Here is a 14,849-nt window from a genome sequence, read left to right as displayed (position 1 = left end):
AACTTTCTGTACCATTGTCCTCTTCTTTCTGTCTTAAAATTCACATTTGCATGCTTTCTTTAACACTGCCTGCATCAGCTGCTGTTTCTCTCCCTGCTTCTCAGCTCTTTCTTTCTCTCCTCTTAAATTTCATCTCATGCCTTTAGCCACCCAAAAAAAAAAAAAAAAAAATGCCCACACCTCCCACACCTCTGTCCCCATGTGCTTTACAGGGTATGTCCAAAAGCAAAGATCCTGCGGAGTGTTTAGGATAAGAGTAAACTGAATTGAGGTAGGTGTGGGGTCACATCCAGGCTCTTCCCCTTAGGAGCTGTGTTATGTCTGTCTTCAGACTCCCTCCTCTGCCAAGTGCCTAGTTCTGACCCCATGAGATGGTGTGAGGGTTTGAAGGCTGAAAGCTTTGAAAACAATAGGTACTCTATGAATAGTAGCTATTGTTTTTATTTTGAAGGTGATGGTGATATCATTCCCTTGCTTAAAAGTTTTCATTGGCCTTTCTTTGCCTACAGGATGAAATCAAATTGCTTATCTTGACATTCAAGACTACCCCACAATCTGATTGCCCCAGCCTTTCCTTCTAAATGGATGCTGTGTCTATCCCACACAAAAACTCCATATTAGTACTTTGATTTGGGGGAGAGGGGGTGTGATCCTCAATACTGCACATAGAATGGGCTATGAAGGAAGGAATTCATGTTTGACCTTGACAGTGCCCACACACAGTAGGCACATAGTGCCTAGGAGTCCTACTGTTTAAATGAACAACTACATCAAAAGTTAGAGACACAGTTCCAACCCTTACTGCAGTATTAAGCTATCACCCCAGAATCTTTGTCAACTTGCTTCAAATCTAATTACATTTCACTTTATAATGCTCCTCAGCATAATTAGCTCTAGGAATTGACTTCCTCTGAGCAGCTATAATTTTATGAGACCTGTTAGGGAAGTAACACTGAGCAGTGTAAGAGGGCTGTATCTGGCCATCCTCTGGCACAGATTGGGCTCAGTTTTGCTTATAGGTGGTTATGAGTCCTTGGGTATGTCCCTTAACTTCTGAGATTTGGTGTCCTTACCTTATCATAATGAGCCTGACTTTCCTCATCTCCCAGGGTGGTCTTTGGGGTAAAGTGAGACTACATGCAGAGAAGAGCATTGTACGTAATACACTAATGTCCCAAATTCACTTCTCAGGTTTTATTGTTTCCTTTTATAGAAGTTGACCAAGTCAGTATCCTCTTGCTAGAATTTGGTAAATAAATGTTTAAAGTCTTTCCCCGTGGTTGTATCATGGCTCTGGAAAACACTTAATTCTTTCTCCTCTGTCCTTATGCAGAAGAACCCACATCTCCCCCAACATTTCAGAGCCTCATCTCTGGACCTTTTTTTTCCATTTTCTTATTTCTTGAGTGGCAGTGACTTAAAGTGCACACACTCATGTTCCTGGATGGATGTACTTAGGTTGGAGCAAGTCAGGAATGTGGGCCATGGACCAACTCCAGAGCTGGTCCTGATGCAGCGCAGCATAGTGCTTGGGAACATGGGCGTACGGTCATACTTCCTGGGTTAAAGCCCACATCTGCCAACTTGGCACATTACTCTGAGCTTCAGCTTCCTTATCTACCTGATGAGAGTAATAATAGTATTTGCCTTTAATTGTTATGAAGGTTATATGGGCTAGTATTTGTAAAGTACTTAGATTTTTGCTTGATAAAAACATTTCTGTTAAATGAATATATAGTCTTCGAAGGACAGAAATGTCATGACTTTCTTATTCCTTTCTTGGGGCAAGCATTCAAAGTCTTTAATCTGTAAATAGCTGTCCTGAAGGCTCATTTAAACTTCAGTATTGCTCATTCATTCATTCTCCAAATACTTAAGGATCTTCAATTATCTTCAGCCACTTTATTGGTCTTGAGGGTGCAAAACCAGAGAGAAAGCCTGCCCTAGGAGTATGCTGAAGCCAGCTCATACAAGCTCATGAGAGTCAGTTATTAAGTTTTCAGGAATTTTGCAAGCCATAATTGGGAACTTGAAGCCTTCTGTGGTAGTTGTACCCCAGGAATCTATAAAGGCTACACATCAACCCTACACCCATAGCCAATGTACCAGCCCACCATTATGGAATAGTGGGGGAGGCAGATTCTGGTTAAGTAATCACAGAAATGAATAGAAGTTGGAGATTCTGGTTTATGCCACAAAAGAGAGCCCTGTGGTGCTAGAGGAGCTTGTAACCGAGAGACCTGACCTTGTCAAGGAGATCAGGGAAGGCTCTCTGAGCAACTGACAGATGAGTTGAAGCCTGGAGGGACAGAAGCAATGAATGGGGTAGGAGGGGTTGGGGGTCTTGAAAGATGATCACTGAGGCTGAGGCTAGAGGGCAGAGTATGGAAGAAGACGTACTGGAAGGGAGAATGTTTTTAGCTGTGAGTGACATGAGGATATTACATTTTGAAGAGATTACTGTGAAATGTGGTTTATGGAGTGAGGAGGGTGCTATGAAGAGACTACTGCAGTAGTCCAGGTAAGAGATGATGGCAGCTTACATGAAGGAGGTGGCAGTGGAGAGGAAGTGAGGAAGAAGGAGTTGGTAAAACCCACAGGACTTGACTTGGGGCTGAATGTGGAGGATGAGGAAAGCGAAGGTATCAGGTGTGTCTGCCAGGTTAGTAGAACCCCAGCATTCTGCTGTGGGGGTGATGGTCCTGCTCTACTTTGTGCAGAAACACCCGCTGCTGGCTTGCTCAAGGAGTGATAAGCCAGAACCACTGGACCAGCGCACAGTCCTCAATTGTGTGAACTGTTGCAGGACCAAAAACCTACACGGCAGAACCAGTATCAAAGAAGGGAAACAAAAAAGGCATTAGATACCAGATAGAACTTCTAACAAATCATCTAGGCTGAATAATCTGTCCCAGGGGTAGTAATCTCCTCTCACTTGACCTTTTGCTATGGAAGCTAAACTGGCCCATAGCAAGGAGGCCACAGGAGAAGTATGGGCGGCCTTTCCCAATTACGAGAGTCTTTGAGAGCACAGATCTCTGCAAAAAACTATTCCTTATTGCTGCGATTCTACTTTTTTCTAATGGGTTTGTGTTAGCAACCCCAATTCTTCATTCTTCCCTGTATCCATGAGATTTTGCCATGTAACTCTGTAGGACCCTCCCAGCACCAGAGTCCAGTCATCTAACTTGCTTTGGGCACTAGAAAGAGGAAGAAGTGATGCTGTGCCGGTTCTCAGCCTTGAGCCACTGTAAGTGTTTCTGCTTGCCTTCCTCTGATTCTACCATCATCTTGTGAAGGATGTTCCAAGTCAGTCCACTGGTCCGGGAGGAAAACAAGATACACACAGAGCAGAATTGCCTCAGCCTGCGTGCCCCCAGGCAAGCCCAAACTAAAGTAGAGACCCCAGGGACCACAGAGGTATGAGCAAACTCAGCCCAGCCCACCTCCCACCTCCTGACTTAAGAAGTGTAACAGTCAATGTCTGTTATATTTAGCCATGGAGTATCAGTGAGGTTTATACACTTTTTCTCATGCCCTTCCCCTTTTCCAGTGCTCCTCTTTACTTCTCAGGCACAACTCGTTCTCTTAAGCCCACTTTAATGCTCATCTTCTTCATGAATTCTAAAATGATTTTTTCACCTTCTGAACTCTCAACACGGCTTGATAACCACATCTCCAGGAGAAGCATTATTTTGTAGCCTTTATACCACCAGACTTAGGATATGTTCTCACCAGGTCGCTGTGGAAAATTTCTTCTTTTAATGATCTCAGTGCTGGTTCAGGACAAGATCTTTACTGTTAGGGCCCGAATTAAGATGGGTAGGTGACCCTGCTTGGGAACGTTTTACTCTCTTTGCCCTCTAGCCATCTCTCTCCCTAAGTCTTTATTCATCTGCTTATCTTCTTCAACAATCCCTAGGACAGCCTTCTTTTGAAAGAATGAAATACTGTAAGAACTACCTGGAAATCTGTAAGAACATTCTGTTGAACTGTTTGGATATGTGAAAACAAGTAGATGGTCATTCTGTCTGTGTACTGTGGTAAATTGAGTGACTGGTCCCAAGTGTTCACTTGCCTGTCATCATCACTCTTGCTGTGGCCCCATGTGGGCAGAGTGTGCTTCCCCATCCCTTGACTATGTCATTCACATCGGCCAAGCAGAGGTTTGAAATATGCTTGTGTAATTGTGCTTTCCCCTCTCATCTGCTGACATTGTCATGAGAAAAAATGTACCCCATGTAGATGCTGCCCCTCTAGCCTGAGCCCTAGAAGGAGACAGTGGAGCAGAGATGCTCCAGCCAAACCTCAGACCTACAGCTGGAAGCAGAGCTGCAAGCCATAGGCATGGGACTGCAAAATAAATGCACTGAGATTTTGAGGATGTTATATGCCAAAAACAGACTGATAATGCTTACCACAAGCCATGCATGGGCATCGTGTACCCCATCTCTGTTTATGCTGCACAAAACCATTGTGGGGTAGGGATGGTAATATCTTCATTCTGCAGATCATGAAGCTGAAGCTTGGTGATGTTGAGCAACTTGTCCAGAATCCCACAGTCAAGTCAGAATTCAAACCCAGTTCTCTGGCATCTCCTCTATGAACTGCCAGGTCTGACTGTGGTCCTCTTCTGGTCACTGGTTTTACCCACATGAACTTTGTGTCTCCCTGTTTGATCTTGATGGGAAAATGAGAGGACAAAGAAGGAATTTATATTCTTTCCTCATCTAAGTCCAAGAACATTGGTTCAAAACTTAATATATCCTGGATGCCAACCCAGGAACCAAATCTCCCATCTGGGACCTGTTGCTATAGAAGAATGATTTCCAAGTCCCACACACTGATTTTACACTTAGACTCTGAGCTGTAGTCCTTCTGGGATTGGGTAGCACCTGTGTGTGTGTGAACACAGATGGCACCTTGTGTTCTGATTTTCCCTGTGTTTATAGCTAACCTCCTAGATAACCTGGTTCAGATGCCTAAAGCCAGTGGCATGTCACAGATATTTACATTTAGCTACAGCTAGACCTCGTAGGACCACTGCATCCGGCGGCCCAGACTAAGTGCTAATGCTGGGGGTACCATTCGCATTGTTACTCTGGAATTGTGTAATATGGTGTCCTGGTCCTCTTCTTACAGATGTCAACACTGAACCCAAGTTACTTAGGTGGTAAGATGCTGTACTCTCCATTGGTCCCAGCTATACTTTGCCTTATAGCTATATATCAAGGTTGTTTATTCTAGAGAGGATCATAAACTAAGAGCTGATTGAGCATACATGAATCCCCAAGTCACAGTTCTCTGGTTCAGAGTTTCTCTGATAAAAATGACACCTCAAACAATGTTTTCTACCACTTTCTTTATTGTGACTCACTATAAAAGAAATTATCGGGGGAAAATTTTAAAGAAATGTTCCTAGTGCCCTAACATACTATTCCCAGACGAGTCCCCACCATTGTCTCTAAAATGAACAGCTATGATTGGAGCACAGCACAATTGTGCTTTGTGCAATGTGTTACATGCTGGTAATGGCTCAGAAATGGTCCTGCCTTTCAGTGAGATGACAAACAATAATGCAGCATGGTGGGCACTAGAATAGAGATGGGTGCAAGGTCTTATGAGAATACGGAGGAAAGGGTACTTCCGTGCTGCATAAACCTTCAGGGAGGAGGTGACAATTCACATTAATCCCTTGAAGTATGAGTGGGAGTACAGGTGGGGAAAGGAAAGGAAGCTATGTCAGATCGAGGCAAAGGCATGGAATTGTGGAGATGCCCAGTAACCTTGAGGGATGCCGACTACCCAGAACTGCACTGTCCCAAAACAGAGCAGCTCACTGTGGTAACTAAGTGCTCACACGTGGCTGGTGTTAACTGAGATGTGTTAAAACACATTCTGTATTTCAAAGACTTACTCTAAAAAAAGAATGTAGAATAGTTAATCAGTGTTTTCAATATTGACTACATGTTGTAATTATAATATTTTGGATTATATTGGGCCCAATATTGTGATTTATAAGAAATATGTATTTGATCATTCAGATGACCAAAATATATTTTTCATACATATTTGGTCATCCTCCATGATTCCTAGCTCACAGTTCCCCAAACCCTTGGCATTTCCTGAGTGGAAAAGAGCAATGGAACCATCTTCTGTCCTAATATTTGGTCTCTTGCACTCAGTTCCTAAAATCTCTTGAGAGCCATGAAGTTGAAATGGGTGTCTTGTTATTATAACAAGTTCCTTTCTACCATGGTTGGGTTTATGTTAATGAGGTGATTTTTGGAAAGCACCTAAGGATGGAGGCTGGTTACCAGGAGAACCAAACCTGAGTAGAAGATTAGAACTTACAGTCCTGTCCCCTGACCTCCAGGGAACAGAGAAGAGTTAGAGGTTGAATCAGTTACCAATGGCCAGTGATTTAATCAATCATGCCTATGTAATGAAGTCTCTGTAAAAACCCAAAAGGACAGTTCAGATCACTTCTGGAGTGATGAACACATTAAGTTTGGCGAGATTGGTGCCTGCGACAGAGCATGGAAGCCCACACCCCTTCCTCAAACCTTACCCTAGGCATCTTTTCCATCTGGCTATTCCTGAGTTATATCCTTTTAAGATAAACTGGTATTGTAGTAAGTAAACTATTTCTCTGAGATCTGTGAGCCAATATAGCAAGGTAATCCAACCCAAGAAGGATGTCATGGGAATCTTTGTATATAGTTTATCAGCCAAAAGCAGAGGTGACAACATGGACTTGCAATTGGTGCCGGAAGTGGGTGGGGGGCCAGGCTTGTGGGATTGAGTCCTTAACCTGTGGAATCTGATGCAAACTCTAGTAGATAGTGTCAGAACTGAGTTAAGTGGTAGGATACCCAACTGATGTCTGAGAATTGCCTGAGGGTGGGGGGACCCACATGCATCGGAATCGGTGATCAGAATCTTTTATTGGGTTATGTAAAAGATATTAAAAATTAATTTCAACTTTTTCCTTATACTTTTAAAACGTGGTTACTAAAAATTTTATATTACTTATGTGACTTTTATTTTTATCAGACAGTACTGGTCTAGAAAAGCTAGGCAGTAGGAGGCAATAAATACAGAACTGAGCTTTGAGTTCAGCTTAGAGCTTGGAAATGAGCTTGTAGACTCACCCAACCTGCCACACAAATCATAGTACCAGTCACTCGCTATTCCATGGCACCTGGCCTCCTCATGCTGTTAGGTTCTCTGCCCAGTCCCTGAAGCATCTGTGCTTCTGATTCTACTGTGCAGACCGATGTGATTGCCACACTTCTCAAAGTGGCAGCCAAAGCATTTAGTGTCTCAGTTTTTCTAGGCCAGGGCTGTCCAGTTGAGATATGATGTTGGAAAAAGTTGATCCATGCTGCAAACCCAATCTGAGTCCCAACCAACTAAGTTCTCAAGGGGCTATTTGAAGTCTCCAATCAAAGCTATTGCCAAATCCAAACCAGACAGTTTCCTGCCCAAGGCTGGGTATTCAGCCATGACTTAGTGATCAGGCACCCCCAGTGGGCCATTTGCTTCTCATCAAGCCATGAGTTACGATATGCTGTGCCCATTTCTAACTGCCCATCTGTTTTCCTCTTTGGAGGATGACAAGGGGACAGGTGTCTGTCACTGTCCCAAGCAGATCTTTCTCAGCTGCCTTTCTTCCAGATTTCCTTTCTCAGTCCATACCAGTAATAATAGTGTGTAGTCTATATTATCATCTCCAAATTACATTTGAGCAAACCAGGATGGGTTTGAATGACCCACACAGCTTATAAGTGGGGTTGCAGGGGTTTGGATTTGGGTCCCCTGGTTCCAAAGCCATCTTTCATTGTCCAGCCTAGCCTCAGCCTTCATGTATTTTTCAAACTCCCAAGTTCTAGTTGTAAAGCTCTGTGTCAGTTAAGAGAATGGCAGCTGCTATAACAGATAAACTCTGAACTGTCAGTGCTTTCACACATTTGAGGTTTATTCTCACTCATGCAAAGCCCTGTGCAAATGTTTGACAGGCACCCTTCCATGTAGGGACGCAGGCACCCAGATTCCACCCATGTTGTAGCTCTATTATGTTCAACATGGGGCTCCCAAGATATCTGCAGGGTACCTTCATGGTTGCCATGGCAAGACAATGCAGTTGAGGTCCTGTTGGAGCATGCAAGGGATTACATCCTACTTCTGATACAGAGAACCCAAATGACAGTATCTTAAAGAGAGGAGGCATGTCTCTTCTCTCCTCTCCTCACCTTGCTTCTTAGGACATAGATGTGGTGATAAGCCCCCCCACCTTTAAAAAAAAAAAAAAAAAGATCATAGTATTCATTTGAGAGAGGGAGAGAGAAAGAGAGAGACAAAGAGAGCGCAAGCTGGGGCACCTGGGTGGCTCAGTGGGTTAAAGCCTCTGCCTTCAGCTCAGGTCATGATCCCAGGATCCTGAGATCGAGCCTGGGATTGAGCCCTGCATCGGGCTCTCTGCTCAGCAGGGAGCCTGCTTCCCTCTCTCTCTGCCTTCCTCTCTGCCTACCTGTGATCTCTCTCTCTGTCAAATAAATAAATAAAATCTTTTTTAAAAAGAGAGAGAGAGAGCATGCAAGCAGGGGGAGAGGCAGAGGCAGAGAGATGCAGACCCTCCACCAAGCCAGGAGCCCGATGTGGGGCTTGATCTCAGATGTGAAGATCATGACCTGAACTGAAGACAGACACTTAACGATCTGAGCCACTGGCATCCTGGCGATAAGCCCTCTTGTGTCATGTGGCAAAACACCTAGGGATGGCAGAATGCAAGACAGGAGCCTGGATTTCTAAATGACTACATGGAACGGTGTCACTGTGCCAGTCCCGCACTGCCTACCTCCACACTATATAGGGGAGAATTGAATTTTCAACTTGTGTTAGCCACTGTTTTGGGGGGGACATATTTCGTGCAACTGAACCTGTATTGTCAGTACAAGATCCTACTCCTTTTGTCTTCAATAGTACTCTGGCCAATAGTGACTGGAAGAGGAGTTAGTCAACCCAAATCCCCATCCCTCCACATAGAAGTTTAGTTGGAGGGCGGGGGCCGGCAGCAGAGGGAGTAACTCCTTTTGAGCATGCGATGACATTTAAAAATTGTGATGAAATACACAGAATATAAAATTTACTCTTTGAACTATGTTTAAGTATACGATTCATTGGCATTATGTACATTCACATTATTGTGCAATCATCACTGCCATCCATCTCCAGACATTTTCCGTCTTCAAAAACTGAAATTATGTATCAACACTAATTACCTGTTCCTCCTCCCCCAGCCCCTGGCAGCCACCAATCTACTTTCTGTCTCTATGACTGTACTACTCTAGGTACTTCATATACATGGAATCATACACACACAAAATTTATCTTTTTGTGACTGGCTTATTTCATGTAGCATGATGTTATTAAGCTGATCTTTGTTGTAGCATGTGTCAGAAGTTTTTTCCTTTTTAAGGTTGAGTAATATTCCATTGTATGTATAGACTGTATTTTGTTTATACATTCATTTATCAGTGGACACTTGGGTTGCTCCCACCTCTTGGCTACTGTGAATAATGCTGCTTTGAACATGGGTGTGCAAATATCTGTTTGGAAAAAAAAAAAAACCATCTTTGTGGAAAGAGAAAGAGAAAGCAGAAATGGTATACTCATGTCTTAACCACATGAGTCTGGAGTGACATATAATTTTTCAGCTCACATTTCACTGGCAAGAACTAGTCACAGACTGTATTGGTTATCTATTACTAAATAACAAATTACCCTAAAATTTAGTAGCTTAAAATGATAAGCATTTACTATCTATGGTTTCCATGAATTGGGAAATAAGGAGAGTCATCAACGAGTAGTTGTGGTTCAGGACTTCTCAAGAGACTGGAGTCAAGAAATGGGCTGTGACTGTGGTGATCAGAAGGCTTGACTGGCACTGGGGGACCTGCTTCCAAGATGGCGCACTCACATGGCTATTGGCAAGAGTCCTCAGTTCTTTGACAAGTAGATCTCTTCACAGGACTGCTTGAGTGTTCTCAGAACATGGTAGCTCATTTTCCCCAAAGTAAGTGACCCAAGAGAGCAAAGTAGCTACTTCAGTATTCTTTACAACCTAGCATCAGAAATTATACACCATCGGGGCACCTGGGTGGCTCAGTGGGTTAAAGCTTCTGCCTTCGGCTCAGGTCATGATCCCAGGGTCCTGGGATCGAGCCCCACATCGGGCTCTCTGCTCAGCGGGGAGCCTGCTTCTCCCTCTCTCTCTGCCTGCCTTTCTGCCTGCTTGTGATCTCTGTCTGTCAAATAAATAAATAAAATCTTTAAAAAAAAAGAAATTATACATCATCATTTCTGCAATATCCTACTGGTTACACAGGTCAGTCATATTTGGTGTGGGGTATGACTAACAGGAGGAGGGGTCATTTGGGACTGTCTTGAAGTCTGGATACTGCTGAGGTTCTTGCATCTGAGAAATGTGGTTCTTGTCTGGGGCAGCCATTTCCCAGCAATAATTTTATATGTAGAAGGGGTGATATTTGGTGGACAACTGGTTGTGTTGGCCATAGACCTCTCTCTAGGAGTTTTAGAAGTGTCTCTGCCTACTTATGTGACCTGATCCTCAGTTTTCCCTTCTGTACAATGATCTTATTCTATCCTGCTACCTGGAAACAAGTTCTCATATTCCTGTCTTGGCTTCTAGCCCAAGTAAAAACCATAGCTGATGGTCATTTGTTCATTGGTATAGGACAAACCCAAGTTTCAGAGAGGCACAATAAGGGGAGAGGCATCATCAGAAAATTAGGGTTGGGAGCTGAACTCAAGGGCTGGGGGCCCAGGAACATGTCAGATAAGAGTACTAGTTTTGGAGTCAGCAGCCTGGGTTCAAAGATTTTTTAAAACTCTTTGTCCTTGAACATTTTTCACCTTTTGGAGTCCAGTTTCCTGTATAACAGGAAAAAGTTAACATTGACCTCATAGGGTTATGAGGATTACTGATCTGATCCAGTATTTCCCAAACTCGTATTTGCCATATCTGTCTCCTTAATGCTTTTTTTCATATTTGTATGCCATCTGTACTACTATCTAATATTTTCTTTATATATATTTATAACTTTATTGATATATAAATCACATAATATAATTTACCCACATAAGGTATGCAGTTCAGTGATTTTAATATATTCATATAGTTGTACAAGCATTATCATAGTTTTTGAACACCCCAGTTTTCATCAACCCAGAAAGAAACCCTGTACCCATTAGTAGTCACTCCCCATTTTTCTGCAACCCATGCCTCCCCCAGCTCTAGGAAACCACTAATCTACTTTCAATATCTATGGGTTTTACCCATTATGGACATTTCATATAAATGGAATCATAAAATATATGGTCTTTTGTGTCTAGCTTCTTTCACTTAGAGTAATATTTTCAAGATTCGTCCACATTGTAGCATCTGTCAGTACTTCATTACTTTTTATGGCTGAATAATGTTCATTGCATGGATATGCTACATTGTATTTTTCCATTCATCAGGTGATAGACATCTGGGTTGTTTTCAGCTTTTGGTTGTTATGACTAATGGTGTGAATATTCATGTTCAAGATTTACATGGACATATGTTTTCATTTCTCCTAGGTCCATACCTTGGAGTGGAATTGCTACTGCATCAGATACAGTATATACATCATATGGTAAATGTGTAGTTAGCCTTTTGAGGAACTGCTAGCCTCTTGTATGAAGAGGCAGCACCAATTCACATTCTCACCTAATACATTAGGTGCCCAGTTTCTCCACATTCTCACCAATAGTTGTTGATATTAGTAACATTATTATTATTATAGCCATGCTAATTAGTGTGAAGTGGCATCTCATTATGGTTTTGATTTACTTTTCCTTTCTATTAGTTAATTTTGTTTGTATTTAAAGGAGACTTTATATTGCTATGCTACATGGAAAAACAGTATTATTTACCACCAGTAGACGGTAACCCATTAATACTATAACTGTTGAAATGATATCACATGCCGTAATTGATGTCTGCCATAATTGGGAAAACACCAATATGATCTAGGCTCGGGTCTATTGATACCTCTGGCACAGAGTTCATGTTTCTGAAGTGATAAGCTATCATTTTTGTTGTTTCTCATTTCTACTATTGTTTGTGAGGGATAAACAAAGGCATAAGAAGGAGTTTTGTTGTATTTCTGTGTGTTTGTTTTTCAGAAAGAGTCAGGTAATATTCAGAGGTCAGAAAAAAAGTCCTTATTAAAGAGTCCAGCCTGTGGGGGAGAGCAACATTAGACACTGAAAACAATCAGTAAGTGGGTGTGAGAATTTATAGTGTAGGGTTAAGTATAACGTTTGAGAACCACATGCTGGTTGGCAGCCTTGAGAATTCAGGGGTTCTTTTCTACAATATATGTTGATCTTAATTCTTCCTCACATTCTTGTAGGATATATAAGTTTTTAGAGTTTACCCAGGAAATGCTGTGTCTGATTCAGCCTTAGACAGCCCTCTTCGAGCACCCACCAAACCCCTCTCCTCACTACTGCAGCTCGGACACCGTGCGTGAGGAGGGCAGGGCAGGTTGGGGAGTCCTGACCTGACAAGTGGAACTGAGGTTCACAAGGGTGCAGAAACTTGTCCAAGTTCACCAGCACATAGCGGGAGACCTGAGGCTAGAATCCAGGTCTCCAGATCCTCCTTCTATTTTTCTTTGTGGAAAGACCTTCTTGGCTCTTTATTTCACTTCTTTATATTGTGATATATGCACAGATTCCTTCTCAGTAGACAGAGGTTTTCTCCTCAGCGTGTTGCTCATACCAGCAGGAGCAGCACCTGGGAGCTTGTTAGAGATGGAGATTCTCTGGCCCCATCCAGACCTACTGAATCAGAATCTGCATTTTAACAAGATCCCCTGGTAATTTATCCCAAAAACATTGATTAAGATATTATAACTGTGTTTATTCATCCAAAACCCTTATTTGAACACTTTTACTATGTGCCAGGCTCTGATAAGTGCTAAGCAAGCAGAGATGATTAAGTCCTCATTTCTGTCTTCGAAAAAGTCCCAGGCTAATAAGAGATACAGATGATAAACCAAAGAGCACAGCCTTCCCAATGACTTTTTTTTTTTTTAACTCTAATTGAAAAAGTAGTTGCTTTATCACTTTTTCTAAAAATGAATTGCTAAGAATTCTGCAGTGGCTGTTGTGTTGGTGTTGTATTACCGTCCAGCATGCTTTCCCTTTTGTCTTCTTCCAGATCCTTTAGGAAACTCCTTCCCCAACTCTTTTTTTTTTTTAATATTTTACTTATTTATTTGACAGAGATCACAAGTAGGCAGAAAGGCAGGCAGAGAGAGAGGAGGAAGCAGGCTCCCTGCTGAGCAGAGAGCCCCATGTGGGGCTCGATCCCAGGACCCCGGGATCATGACCTGAGTTGAAGGCAGAGGCTTTAACCTGCTGAACCACTCAGGTGCCCCCCCCCAACTCTTTTTTATTTTTATTCAAAAATATTTATCAAGCATTGCTATATGTTAAGTTCTAGATACTGGGGATGGGGATACAGTGGTCAAAAAATTAGACAAAGGCCCTCTTTTCAAGGAGGTTCTTTATACTCTATATTCTATGCAGGAAAATGAAAAGGGCAGCAGGGTCAGGAAAGGGGTTTCCTTTGGGTAGAGTGGTTGAGGAAAACCCTTCTTAACTGGTAGCAATGTAGCTCAAGACCTGAGAAGGAGCAATCCTGTGGCATCTCGAGGAAGAGTGTTTGGTTGGCTTTGGGGCTGTCATTCATGGTGTTAGGTCTGGCCTCATTGATTGGTACAAGGATGAGGATATGATCCAAAAGAGTCGATTAGAGTCTTCCCTGGGATTGATATATAGACATGGGAAGAAACTAGTTATTTAATGATTTCTTTGTGACCTGGAGCAAGTCCCTTCTATTCTCTGAGCCTTGTTTTACTCATCTGTGAAACAAAGGGCTTAAAGCACATCTACCTCTAACTAACAGATCCAGCTTTTCAAAACAAAGCATCAGAGCACTAGCTTCTTGGACTGGGGCAGTCTGTCTTCACCCCCTTCTCAGATATACTTCAAGTAATAGTTTTGCTAACTGCAACTGGCTCCTATTTTAAAAGTTTGAATGGTCAACCTCTGCCTAACAGCGATTCTATCTTGTAGAAGTCTGATAATAGCTACCTAGAGTCTTTATACTTGTTTCACAACTAGAGTATGAGAAGAAGGACCTGGGCTCAAAACCTACTTATGCCTGTTACTAGTTGGGTGAATCTAAATAAGAATCACAACTTCCCTGAATCTCAGTTTCTGCATCTAAAAAGCAAATAATAGGGGCGCCTGGGTGGCTCAGTCATTAAGTGTCTGCCTTCGGCTCAGGTCATGATCCCAGAGTCCTGGGATAGAGCCCCCGCATTGGGCTCCCTGCTCAGTGAGGAGCCTGCTTCTCCCTCTCCCCCTGCTGCTCTGCCTACTTGTGCTCTCTAGCTTTCTCTGTCAAATAAATAAAGTCTTAAAAAAAAAAAAAAAAAGAATGAGAGTATCATACTTAAAATAAATAAATAAATAAAAATAAAAAGCAAATAATATTATTCACCTCATAGGGTCCTTTTGAGATGTAAATGAACTGTCACATGTCCCTCTCATTCCCAGAGCTTGTGGTTTGTAGATTAATGTCCACCTTTCCCCACTAGACTGTATACATCATGGAGGCATGAACTGGGACCACTTTTACATGTAAGTTAGCCATTATTATTATTATTATTATTATTAAAGCCACTATTGCATTTTGTCTTTTTACTTTTTTAAGATTTTAC

The sequence above is a fragment of the Meles meles genome, chromosome 20 (assembly GCF_922984935.1).
Source record: "Meles meles chromosome 20, mMelMel3.1 paternal haplotype, whole genome shotgun sequence".
In the NCBI taxonomy this organism is placed as follows: domain Eukaryota; kingdom Metazoa; phylum Chordata; class Mammalia; order Carnivora; family Mustelidae; genus Meles; species Meles meles.
This window is presented reverse-complemented; position numbering follows the sequence as displayed.